A 13,155-nucleotide genomic window follows, 5' to 3' on the forward strand; every position below is an offset into this window, starting at 1 on the left:
AGGTGCATCAATAGAGTACTGAGCAAAGAGTGTGAATTCCTACATACGTGTGATTTCTTAGTTTTTTTTATTTTTCATGAATTTGCAAAAAAATCAAAACGGCTTTTTTCATGTTGTCATTATGGAGTGTTGAGTAGAATTTCAAGGGGAAAAATGAATTTACTCTGTTTTTTAATAAGGCTGTAACTTAAAATGTGGAAAAATTGAAGTGGCCTGAGTACGTTCCGGATTTTGCTATCAGAATTTTAGTTTGTCTTATGGGAATTTGTACCACTGGGCCAGGACCAGTCTGCCTGACTATGTCAAACTCATCCATCGGTGCAACAGTGTCTGTTTAGATACCAGGTAGCATCCATGATAATTTGAAAACAGTGAACCATGGTGAGTTGTCAAAAGTATACCTTCACGTTAGAAAAAAATATGTGGGAAGCTAATTAGCTTCGTGGTAACACTTTGAATCTTATAAATGCCAAGTAAGAGTTCATCAAGTCCAAGAGCTAGGAACACTTTATCAGGGTTGCCAACTTTGGAATCTTGGCTGGAGTGAGACTGTGCATGCATGGCGCGCGCCAAGAATTTGTCACCCTAACCCTAATTTAAAAAAACAGTCCTCCTTTACTCGTAAAAATTTTAATAGAAGGGTAACTGTGTTTGATTCTTCTCTCCATGTCCATGAGCCTTCTTTTGTCCAAAATATTTCAGTAAGCCCATCCACAGGCATGTAAGAGGCAAATAATGAAAAATGCTTAAAATGGCTGGGGGTGAAGGGGGCCCTGGTTGAGGGGTCTGGGGGGCACCTGAAGGTGAAGGGTTTCAGCCATGCTAATGCTCCCCAGAACCATGCTAATGCTCCCCAGAACCATGCTAATATTGCCAGAACCAATTTCTGCAGTGAATTTGCAGGGAGAGATAGGGAGGATGGAGGCAGCGGTTTATCCAACTGTTTACAAGATGGACAATATCGATCTTCATCTGTCAGCAGCGCCTGTTCCCGTGTGAGTCTTCTCCAGAACTGGAGAGAAGAGGAACAGACACCGCTGAAATGATCTTGTTTTTAAATAAAAACCATTGATGCCCCCAAATCCCCTTCATTTTGTACAATATGCTCATAACAGTCCATAGTTGAACAAACATTTCACAATTTATAAAACCAATGCAATTTCTTACTATAGTATGTTATATTACGCTAACTGTTTTTGTGGTGCACTGGAAACAGGTTTGACTTACTACCGGCAATGCGAACCAAGCTCCTGCTGCGGTCGTACAGGGACCGGATAGCCCTTAGCAAAGGACACCGGACCCTGTACTCCCGGAGCACTCCCCACAAGGTGCCCAGAGGGACACGGTCGAACGCCTTCTCCAGATCCACAAAACACATGTGGACTGGTTGGGCGAACTCCGATGAACCCTCGAGCAACCGATGGAGCGTGTAGAGCTGGTCCAGTGTGCTGCGACCAGGATGAAAACCACACTGCTCCTCCTGAATCCGAGGTTCGACCATTGGTCAAATTCTCCTCTCCAGTACTCTGGAATAGACCTTATCGGGGAAGCTGAGGAGTGTGATCCCCCTATAGTTGGAACACACTATAGGGGGATCACAAGGGGTGGTGGTCCCCCTTCTTAAACAGAGGGATCGCCACACGATGTTGCAGAGGCATGTCAGTCAACACAGTCCCACAACATCCAGAGACATAAGGTACTCAGGACGGATTTCATCCACCCCAGGAGCCTTACCACCGTGGAGCTTTCTAACCACCTCGGTGACTTCTGCCTGGGTAATGGATGACCGCCTCTGGGTCCCCAGTCTCTGCCTCCTCTTCGGAAGACGTGACGAAGGGATTGAGGAGATCCTCGAAGTACTCCTTCCACCACCCAACAACATCCCCAGTCAGGGTCAACAGCTCCCCACCCACACCGTAAACAGTGCTGATGGAGAGCTGCTTCCGCCTCCTGAGGCGTCGGACGGTTTGTCAGAATCTCTTCGAGTTCGACCGATAGTCCGCCTGCGTAGCCTCCCCGAACTCCTCCCAGACCCGAGTTTTTGCCTCTGCGACTGCACGGGCTGCGGCACGCTTGGCCTGCCGGTACCTGTCAGCTGCCTCTGGGGTCCCTCCTACCAACAAAGATAAGTAGGACTCCTTCTTCAGCTTGACGGCATCCCTTACTTCCGGTGTGCACCACTGGGTTCTGGGATTGCCGCCGCAACAGGCGCCAGAGACCTTGCGAACACAGTTACGAGCGGCCGCATCAACAATGGAGGTGGAGAACATGGTCCACTCAGACTCCATGTCTCCAACCTCCCCCAGGATCTGGGAGAAGCTCTCCCGGAGGTGGGAGTTGAAGACCTCCCTGACAGAGGGTTCCCCTATTAGTTCCCAGCAGACCCTCACGATATGTTTGGGCCTGCCAGGTCTGACCGGCTTCATCCCCTCCCAGCGGATCCAACTCACCACCAGGTGGTGATCGGTCGACAGCTCTGCCCCTCTCTTTACTCGAGTGTCCAAGACACATGGCCGAAGGTCAGATGATACGACTACAAAGTCGATCATCGACCTCTGGCTCAGGGTGTCCTGGTGCCATGTGCACTTATGGACACCCTTGTGCTCGAACATGGTGTTTGTGATGGACAAACTGTGACTAGCACAGAAGTCCAACAACTGAACACCACTCGGGTTCAGATCGGGGAGGCCATGCTTCCCGATCACCCCCCTCCAGGTCTCACTGTCGCCGCCCACGTGGGCATTGAAATCTCCCAGGAGAACAATGGAGTCCCCAGTCGGAGCGCTATCTAGTACCCCTCCCAGGGACTCCAGGAAGGTCGGGTACGCTGCACTGCTGCTCGGCCCGTAGGCCGAGACAACAGTGAGAGACCTGTCCCCGACCCGAAGGCGTAGGGACACGACCCTCTCGTTCAGCGGAGTGAACTCCAACACATCAATCAATCAATCAATTTTATTTATATAGCGCCAAATCACAACAAACAGTTGCCCCAAGGCGCTTTATATTGTAAGGCAAGGCCATACAATAATTACGTAAAAACCCCAATGGTCAAAACAACCCCCTGTGAGCAAGCACTTGGCAACAGTGGGAAGGAAAAACTCCCTTTTAACAGGAAGAAACCTCCAGCAGAACCAGGCTCAGGGAGGGGCAGTCTTCTGCTGGTTCTGGTTGGGGCTGAGGGAGAGAACCAGGAAAAAGACATGCTGTGGAGGGGAGCAGAGATCAATCACTAATGATTAAATGCAGAGTGGTGCATACAGAGCAAAAAGAGAAAGAAACACTCAGTGCATTATGCGAACCCCCCAGCAGTCTAAGTCTATAGCAGCATAACTAAGGGATGTTTCAGGGTCACCTGATCCAGCCCTAACTATAAGCTTTAGCAAAAAGGAAAGTTTTAAGCCTAATCTTAAAAGTAGAGAGGGTGTCTGTCTCCCTGATCCGAATTGGGAGCTGGTTCCACAGGAGAGGAGCCTGAAAGCTGAAGACTCTGCCTCCCATTCTACTCTTACAAACCCTAGGAACTACAAGTAAGCCTGCAGTCTGAGAGCGAACTGCTCTATTGGGGTGATATGGTACTATGAGGTCCCTAAGATAAGAAGGGACCTGATTATTCAAAACCTTATAAGTAAGAAGAAGAATTTTAAATTCTATTCTAGAATTAACAGGAAGCCAATGAAGAGAGGCCAATATGGGTGAGATATGCTCTCTCCTTCTAGTCCCCGTCAGTACTCTAGCTGCAGCATTTTGAATTAACTGAAGGCTTTTCAGGGAACTTTTAGGACAACCTGATAATAATGAATTACAATAGTCCAGCCTAGAGGAAATAAATGCATGAATTAGTTTTTCAGCATCACTCTGAGACAAGACCTTTCTAATTTTAGAGATATTGCGTAAATGCAAAAAAGCAGTCTTACATATTTGCTTAATATGCGCTTTGAATGACATATCCTGATCTAAAATGACTCCAAGATTTCTCACAGTATTACTAGAGGTCAGGGTAATGCCATCCAGAGTAAGGATCTGGTTAGACACCATGTTTCTAAGATTTGTGGGGCCAAGTACAATAACTTCAGTTTTATCTGAGTTTAAAAGCAGGAAATTAGAGGTCATCCATGTCCTTATGTCTGTAAGACAATCCTGCAGTTTAGCTAATTGGTGTGTGTCCTCTGGCTTCATGGATAGATAAAGCTGGGTATCATCTGCGTAACAATGAAAATTTAAGCAATGCCGTCTAATAATACTGCCTAAGGGAAGCATGTATAAAGTGAATAAAATTGGTCCTAGCACAGAACCTTGTGGAACTCCATAATTAACCTTAGTCTGTGAAGAAGATTCCCCATTTACATGAACAAATTGTAATCTATTAGATAAATATGATTCAAACCACCGAAGCGCAGTGCCTTTAATACCTATGGCATGCTCTAATCTCTGTAATAAAATTTGATGGTCAACAGTATCAAAAGCAGCACTGAGGTCTAACAGAACAAGCACATGGCGACTGAGGTGGGGAGCAATAAGCAATGCAATAAGCAATGCAACCCCAGCTCTCCGCCTCTCCCCGTGGGCAACGCCAGAAAAATGAAGAGTCCAGCCCCTCTCCAGGAGTTGGGTACCAGAGCCCATGCTGTGCGTGGAGGTGAGCCCGACTATCTCTAGTCTGTATCTCTCAACCTCCCGCACAAGCTCAGGCTCCTTGCCCCCCAGCGAGGTGACATTCCACATCCCAGCAGCCAGGGGCTGTGAGCATGGACCGGGCCGCCGGGCCACCCGCCCTCGACCGCCACCCAATCCTCTATGCACCCGACCCCCATGGCCCCCTCTGCGGGTGGTGAACCCACTCCTGTGGGTGTAGAGGGGTCTGGTTTGGGAACCACAGAATCTCGTCTCTGCTGTTTGTGGACGATGTGGTTCTGTTGGCTTCGTCAAATCAGGACCTTCAGTGTGCACTGGGGCAGTTTGCAGCCGAGTGTGAGGCATCCGGGATGAAAATCAGCACCTCCAAATCCGAGGCCATGGTTCTCGCCCGGAAAAAGGTGCTTTGCCCTCTTCAGGTCGGTGGAGTGTCCTTGCCTCAAGTGGAGGAGTTTAAGTATCTCGGGGTCTTATTCACGAGTGAGGGACGGATGGAGCGTGAGATCGATAGACAGATCGGTGCAGCATCTGCAGTGATGCAGTCGCTGTATCGGACCGTCGTGGTGAAGAGAGAGCTGAGTAGGGGGGCAGAGCTCTCAATTTACCGATCGATCTACGTTCCGATCCTTACCTATGGTCATGAGATTTGGCTCATGACCGAAAGAACAAGATCGCGGGTACAAGCGGCCGAGATGAGTTTCCTCCGCAGGGTGGCTGGGCGCTCCCTTAGAGATAGGGTGAGGAGCTCGGTCACTCGGGAGGAGCTCGGAGTCGAGCCGCTGCTCCTCCACGTCGAAAGGAGTCAGTTGAGGTGGCTCGGGCATCTTTTCCAGACGCCCCCTGGACGCCTCGCTGGAGAGGTGTTCCGGGCACGTCCCATTGGGAGGAGGCCCCGGGGAAGACCCAGGACACGCTGGAAGGATTACATCTCTCAGCTGGCTTGGGAATACCTTGGGGTTCCCCCAGAGGAGCTGGGGGAGGTGTGTGTGAATCAGGAGGTCTGGGCGGCTTTGCTTGAGCTGCTGCCCCTGCGACCCGACTCCGGATAAAGCGGAAGAAAATGGATGGATGGATGGATGGATGGATGGATGGATGTTTTTGTGGTTCTTTTTTGTTTATTTGCACATCATATCATTGATTGTTCTGTTATGTTCAGTTGCGTTATTTTCTGATTGTTACCTTGGTGTGAGTGTACGGGGGGGCATTTAGAAGCTTTTGCTTCAGCTCATGCCCTTTTGGCCACACCCAATTGGGAAGTCCTTTGAGTTATTGTTGTATTGTCTTTTGTTGTATTGTTTTGTTTTGTTTTTTGGATTTGTTATGTTAGTAAGAGATTTTTATGCTGGTATTTTGTTTATGTGCATGATGAATAAAACTCATTCATTCATTCATTTATATCTATTACATACAGTATGTGTCACAATTTTGGCCGGCTCTGGGCGTCAGTGTTTAGTTCATATATTTTTGTATTATTTTTTGAATGTTTACATTCCATGCAAGTGCTATATTAAAGATTGGCCAGCAGATGTTACCATTTCAACACAACTGCTTCATATTGATTTGGTGGCTCAAAATGCTTCAATTTCTCCGTCATTATCAATAAAATACATCAGGCTTTTGATGGGCTTACCTTGTTCTCCAAAACTTTTTATGCGCCTCAGCAGCTGACTCGATGAGAACCATAAGCTCTGAAGCTTTGCTTGAACTCTCCCTAAAGTCTTCACGAATCAGCTGATGTATCAGGTGACAGGTTTTCAGTGAATTAGTGATCACAGAATACTGCAGTCAGAACGCTGTAAGCAGATGTTAACAGCTGTTTTGGGTTGACGTCTTAATCCTCTCTTTTCAGCCTATTGTTACATTTCTTTGAATAACAACTTGGTCTCCAACTGGAGCTATCTCCTGAAAAACTCCCTCCAGCTGCACTGTCCAGGGTCTCTAATTTAGAGCTCATCAATTTTGTCTCTGAAGCTACATGTATCGGTGAAATTCTGGCCAGTGTAAGTTATAGGAAACTTTAATAGCCAAAGGTCAAAATGAGAAGCTTCCTTGACTTGACAGAATATCTTCACCACGACATCGGGGCCATAAACTCAGAGCCTTGACAACCAGTTGCTCCTACAGATGAAGAACGCAACCCACATTTTTTTTTATCTATATATGAAAGCTCTAATGTTTTCTTGTGTGTTTAATCAAGCAAAATGCTTTTCATATATTCCATTTAACATGACATGTTCCTGTTATAACTTGGTATGATAAATGTGATTCATGAATTATTAATGCTTTGATAGTGAAATATTCAGTTTTAAACAATGGTTTGTTTATATTTTAGTTGGGTAATGTCAATAATCTTATATTCTGTTGTGTGTTGGGGGGTTTGGCTGGATATTTTGGTGTTGTTTTCTTTTCTTTGCTCTCCAGGTGTTGTGCAAACTGGGTTTTTTCTGTGGAGAAGGTGCTGGCAGAAGAGTCCTTCACCCTCATCAGCATTATTGGCTGCACTTGTGGAGGATGTTCACGTGCAGGCCTAATGACTTGCAGCACCTGTGGATGGTGATCACGTGCAAACTTAAAGACTTTCAGCTGAAGCAGATAATGAGATGGCATTCTGCATTTAAGCCATGAGTGATTTGAGCAGAATTGCCAGGAACTCGACCTTGTGATGTTCGTTTGTGAGACGCTGAGGACCGCGCCTGGGTTTGACACATCATGCCTGTGAAGGAGGACGGGTGAGGGACACATGCTGTCAGCACACATCAGAGGTGATGATTGTCTGAATAAGTGTTAACAGTAATTTGGTATTTTGTTACGCAGTATATTTGAACATTGATGAGAATTGTGCAGCTCGCTTCTCACTGCCGTGGCGTATGGAATGATGATCCTCCACCTGTTGTGAGAAGCTGCTCATTTACATAAAGCTTAAATTCAGACCTGAATGTGTTGCTGATAGTGTGTGCCTTTGAAGGATATTTGTTGTAGCTGTTGACTTACCACACCTTTTCCATCCTTCACAGAGTCAGTTTGTCGTATCCACCTGGGGGGTGTTCGGCGGTGAGTCTGGGTCCAGAAGCATCGAGCTTTGATCCATTTGGGCGCTGGAGAGTGCGCCATCCTTCACCTTGCCAGACAACCGCACATTTATGTTGTACACAAATTATTGCACAGAAGGGAAATAAATTTGGTTTGTTTTTGGAACCGCTTTCTGGTTATTTAGCGCTGGGTTCAGTCAGACACTGGTCCGCTCCTCAATCCGCGTCTGCACATAACAGTAGTTCCCGGCCATTCTAAAATGGACCCAGCGGCAGAAGCGGTTCCTTTTGCTGAAAGAGTTCAAGAATACTTGGAGAAGATATGGGAGCAATTACGGCCTCTCGCAAATCAAATTAAACAAACAGATGCTCGCATTACGGAGCTTGCAGCACAAGCCGTTCTGCTTCCTGCTGCTCCAGCTGCAGCACTATCGATACCGGTGCAGATAACTCCGTCACCCAAGGGGAGGCGGAGTGCGGCGGATTATTCCGTGGATTTCCAAATTTTTTCTGCTCAGTCCGGTTGGAATGCCACAGCTTTGAGAGGAGTGTTTGTGGATGGTTCGAACGATTCATTAAAAGACAAGCTAGCAGTCCGTGACGAACCAAAAGATTTAGATGAGTTAATATCTTTGGCTATTCGTCTAGATGATCGGATAAAGGAGCATGGACGCGAGAGAGGGCGGACATCAGAGCGGGTCTTTTCGTCTCGGGGCTTTCCCGACACAGATCAGGGCTGCCTCTTCTTTGCCCCACTGAGACTCCTCCGACGGGACCTCTGGCTCCTCTTGCGGATGAGCCCATGCAGCTCGGACGAGCTGAAGCCGCCATATAGCCCCGGTCACATAAGCATCAAGAAAGATAATGATGACGTATCTCCAGGTGTTCTTAGACAGGCATAATAATGGACACAAAACAAAAAATGGGGGCAGATCTTTGTTTGTTTAGTTATTTGGGCTGTTTTTGTTTTCTTGTAAGGGGTTATAAATTGTTTTGGGATTTAGAGGCGGTTCTGGTGGAGTGAACGACTGGCAGTTCGGAGCTCGGCTGGACTCAGGTAATCATTTTTTCGACTTAGGTAATTTCTGTTTGAGGATTGGGTCGTTTTGTTTTGTTGTTTTTTATATCCCTGTTTCCCTAACCCCAACCTCACATGCTCTAAGACCGTTTGTCTTTTGCGTTGTGGGGTGGTGCAGGTTGGTTATGCTGAGCATTTCTCAGAAAACCTCCGCACCTAGGGGGGGGGTTGTTAGGGGCGTTTTTTTGGGTTTGGTTGATGCCCGGTTCCTCTCCAGCCCCAGTGGGCCTTTGACCGTTCGTCATTGGTGTTACCGGGGTGTGGTGCAGCGGGTACGTACCTCAGTCAGAGTGGTGGGCCGATCTGTGCCGTTCGCCATTTCGGTAGTTCCACCCCTCCCGATGGGCTGGTGGTATGGTCGGTTTGGGGCACCGGACGTATTTCCGGTTTTCCGCTGCGCTTAGGGGATGGGACTGGGATAGTTTTTCCTGTTTCCTTCCCCAGCTTGGTAGTTTTGTGCCGTTCGCCAAAACTGAGCTGACGATAGGCTCTGGGAGTGATCTGGGGTCTTTCGGTGTGCTGGGGGGGGGGGTAACAGGGTTTGCCGGTTGTTTTATTTGCCCCCGGGGTGGTTTAATGAACTCCGCCGGGGGTTGGATTTTTGTGTTTTTTATGTTTCCTTCCAGGTTCCACCTCCAGGGTTGATGGGACGATCCTCTGGGGGGGAATTGATTGTGGGGCCCACTAGCCAAGAGTGGCCAGGTCTGGGGTTCCTGGGTTGTGGGGAGGGTGCCTCCTGGGGTTGATGATATGGTCCTCTGGAGGGCGCTGTTGCTCCATGAATACCTGGGGACCTCTGTGGGATTCTGGCTTTGGCTGTTACTCCTGGAACTGGAGGTAAATGTTTTCTGGGGGGTGTTGGGCTCTGCACGTCGTTCTGGGGGGGTTGTTTGTTATGTTTCTTTGTGAATTTATGTTTGTATTGTGTTGTTGGGGCTATGTTGGGTTATTGCATTTGGGAGTTTTTCTTTTCTTCCCGGGGTTGGATGGGACGGTCCCCTGGGGAGGGTTTGGGTGGGTTTTGTGTTTTTCTTGTATGTTGGGTTGTATATGGGACTCTTTTGGGGTTTTTGTTGATGCAAGCCGGCCTTCCAGCCGCGGTGCACTGTCCTGCCATCTGCTTCCTGTCGTGGACCCCGGAGGGAGGTGCTGTTCTCGGGCCTGGTCTGTTCGGTCGCCGGGAGGCTTCCTGTTGATGGGGGGGTACTGTTGTGTGTTGGGGGGTTTGGCTGGATATTTTGGTGTTGTTTTCTTTTCCTTGCTCTCTAGGTGGTGTGCAAACTGGGTTTTTTCTGTGGAGAAGGTGCTGGCAGAAGAGTCCTTCACCCTCATCAGCATTATTGGCTGCACTTGTGGAGGATGTTCACGTGCAGGCCTAATGACTTGCAGCACCTGTGGATGATGCTCACGTGCAAACTTAAAGACTTTCAGCTGAAGCAGATAATGAGATGGCATTCTGCATTTAAGCCATGAGTGATTCGAGCAGAATTGCCGGGAACTCGACCTTGTGACGTTCCTTTGTGAGACGATGAGGACCGCGCCTGGGTTTGACACATCGTGCCTGTGAAGGAGGACGGGTGAGGGACACATGCTGTCAGCACACATCAGAGGTGATGATTGTCTGAATAAGTGTTAACAGTAATTTGGTATTTTGTTACGCAGTATATTTGAACATTGATAAGAATTGTGCAGCTCGCTTCTCACTGCCGTGGCGTACGGAATGATGATCCTCCACCTGTTGTGAGAAGCTGCTCATTTACATAAAGCTTAAATTCAGACCTGAATGTGTTGCTGATAGTGTGTGCCTTTGAAGGATATTTGTTGTAGCTGTTGACTTACCTCACCTTTTCCATCCTTCACAGAGTCAGTTTGTCGTATCCACCTGGGGGGTGTTCGGCGGTGAGTCTGGGTCCAGAAGCGTCGGGCTTCGATCCATTTGGGTGCTGGAGAGCGCGCCGTCCTTCACCTCGCCAGACAACCGCACATTTATGTTGTACACAAATTATTGCACAGAAGGGAAATAAATTTGTTTTGTTTTTGGAACCGCTTTCTGGTTATTTAGCGCTGGGTTCAGTCAGACGCTGGTCCGCTCCTCAATCCGCGTCTGCACATAACAATATTCAAAGGAACTCAAGAAAAATGTATGTCAATATATTACGTGGGTAGGCTGAAAAGTTCTAAGGCTCACTATGATGCAGTTAATGCATTAACTGTATCATAGTGAGCCTTAGAACTTTTCAACCTATGCTCGTACATTATCTAGGTATATGAAATATCTCTGTTTTCCTTACATGTAAAGTATATGTGAAATTATTTATCTAATAGATTACAATTTGTTCATGTAAATGGGGAATCTTCTTCACAGACTAAGGTTAATTATGGAGTTCCACAAGGTTCTGTGCTAGGACCAATTTTATTCACTTTATACATGCTTCCCTTAGGCAGTATTATTAGACAGCATTGCTTAAATTTTCATTGTTACGCAGATGATACTCAGCTTTATCTATCCATGAAGCCAGAGGACACACACCAATTAGCTAAACTGCAGGATTGTCTTACAGACATAAAGACATGGATGACCTCTAATTTCCTGCTTTTAAACTAAAAAACTAATTCATGCATTTATTTCCTCTAGGCTGGACTATTGTAATTCATTATTATCAGGTTGTCCTAAAAGTTCCCTGAAAAGCCTTCAGTTAATTCAAAATGCTGCAGCTAGAGTACTGACAGGGACTAGAAGGAGAGAGCATATCTCACCCATATAGGCCTCTCTTCATTGGCTTCCTGTTAATTCTAGAATAGAATTTAAAATTCTTCTTCTTACTTATAAGGTTTTGAATAATCAGGTCCCATCTTATCTTAGGGACCTCATAGTACCATATCACCCCAATAGAGCAGTTCGCTCTCAGACTGCAGGCTTACTTGTAGTTTCTAGGGTTTGTAAGAGTAGAATGGGAGGCAGAGCCTTCAGCTTTCAGGCTCCTCTCCTCTGGAACCAGCTCCCAATTTGGATCAGGGAGACAGACACCCTCTCTACTTTTAAGATTAGGCTTAAAACTTTCCTTTTGCTAAAGCTTATAGTTAGGGCTGGATCAGGTGACCCTGAACCATCCCTTAGTTATGCTGCTATAGACTTAGACTGCTGGGGGGTTCCCATGATGCACTGAGTGTTTCTTTCTCTTTCTGCTCTGTATGCACCACTCTGCATTTAATCATTAGTGATTGATCTCTGCTCCCCTCCACAGCATGTCTTTTTTCCTGGTTCTCTCCCTCAGCCCAACCAGTCCCAGCAGAAGACTGCCCCTCCCTGAGCCTGGTTCTGCTGGAGGTTTCTTCCTGTTAAAAGGGAGTTTTTCCTTCCCACTGTTGCCAAGTGCTTGCTCACAGGGGGTCATTTTGACAGTTGGGGTTTTTCTGTGATTATTGTATGGCTTTGCGTTGCAATATGAAGCGCCTTGGGGCAACTGTTTGTTGTGATTTGGCGCTATATAAATGAAATTGATTTGATTTGATTTGATTTGATTACATACACCAAGTGGGTGGAGTTTGATGATGTAGGAGCTGCCTTTAAAAGACCCAGAATAAAGGCTCTCATCCTTTTTCTTCTTTGTCTTCCCTCCTCTTCTGCCTCTTGTCTGCTCTTCTTGCAGACAAGAGGCTCTTTGTTGCAAAAAAGGCCCCGCAAGCGGCCTAGCCTCATGTAGTTAAAGCTACCACGTGGCACTTTGTTCATCCTTTGTTTCATGATGTTTGGTAACTTTTGATAACAATTTGCCAGCCTGATCACTCTTTTTAAGGCTCATCAAGTTTTTCCCTTTTACGAGGTCTGTCCATAAAGTATAGGTCCTTTTAATTTTGATCAAACAAAGCGCCAGTCTCTCAGCAACTTCTCAGACAAAGGAATTCCGACGAGGGGCTGGACGACTCCTCCCACAAGGAGTGCTCACAGGCGAATGACGTCACCAACAGGCGTGGAAAAACTCACGCATGCGCACGAGGGTTCAAGCATGTCTGACGTAAAAACATATGAATGAAATCCATATAGTTTTTGAAAAAAATAAAAAGGACCTATACTTTACGGACAGACCTCGTATAAGATAACTTCCTAGCGGAGTTTCTCAGATAAAGAGCAAATTTCCAGAAAATCATATTTCCTTCCCTGTAATGTTATAACGTCACTTTTAACTTTTACTAAATTCACAAAGACTTGTAATCTGGCCCCCAAAATCTTTGGACACCAGAAATCTTTTAAGAACAACCACCTAAAACCTTTATCTGTGGGTCAAACAAAACAAACTGAAAGACCCACAGAACCATTGGTCTGACCTGTCACCAAACCAAGCCTAAACCACTGGAGCCTGGGATCACTGGAGAAAACCAGCGGTTCAACCCCAGACCCAGCCAAGCTCAGGCCAC

This window comes from Thalassophryne amazonica, chromosome 1 (assembly GCF_902500255.1).
Source record: "Thalassophryne amazonica chromosome 1, fThaAma1.1, whole genome shotgun sequence".
Taxonomy (NCBI): domain Eukaryota; kingdom Metazoa; phylum Chordata; class Actinopteri; order Batrachoidiformes; family Batrachoididae; genus Thalassophryne; species Thalassophryne amazonica.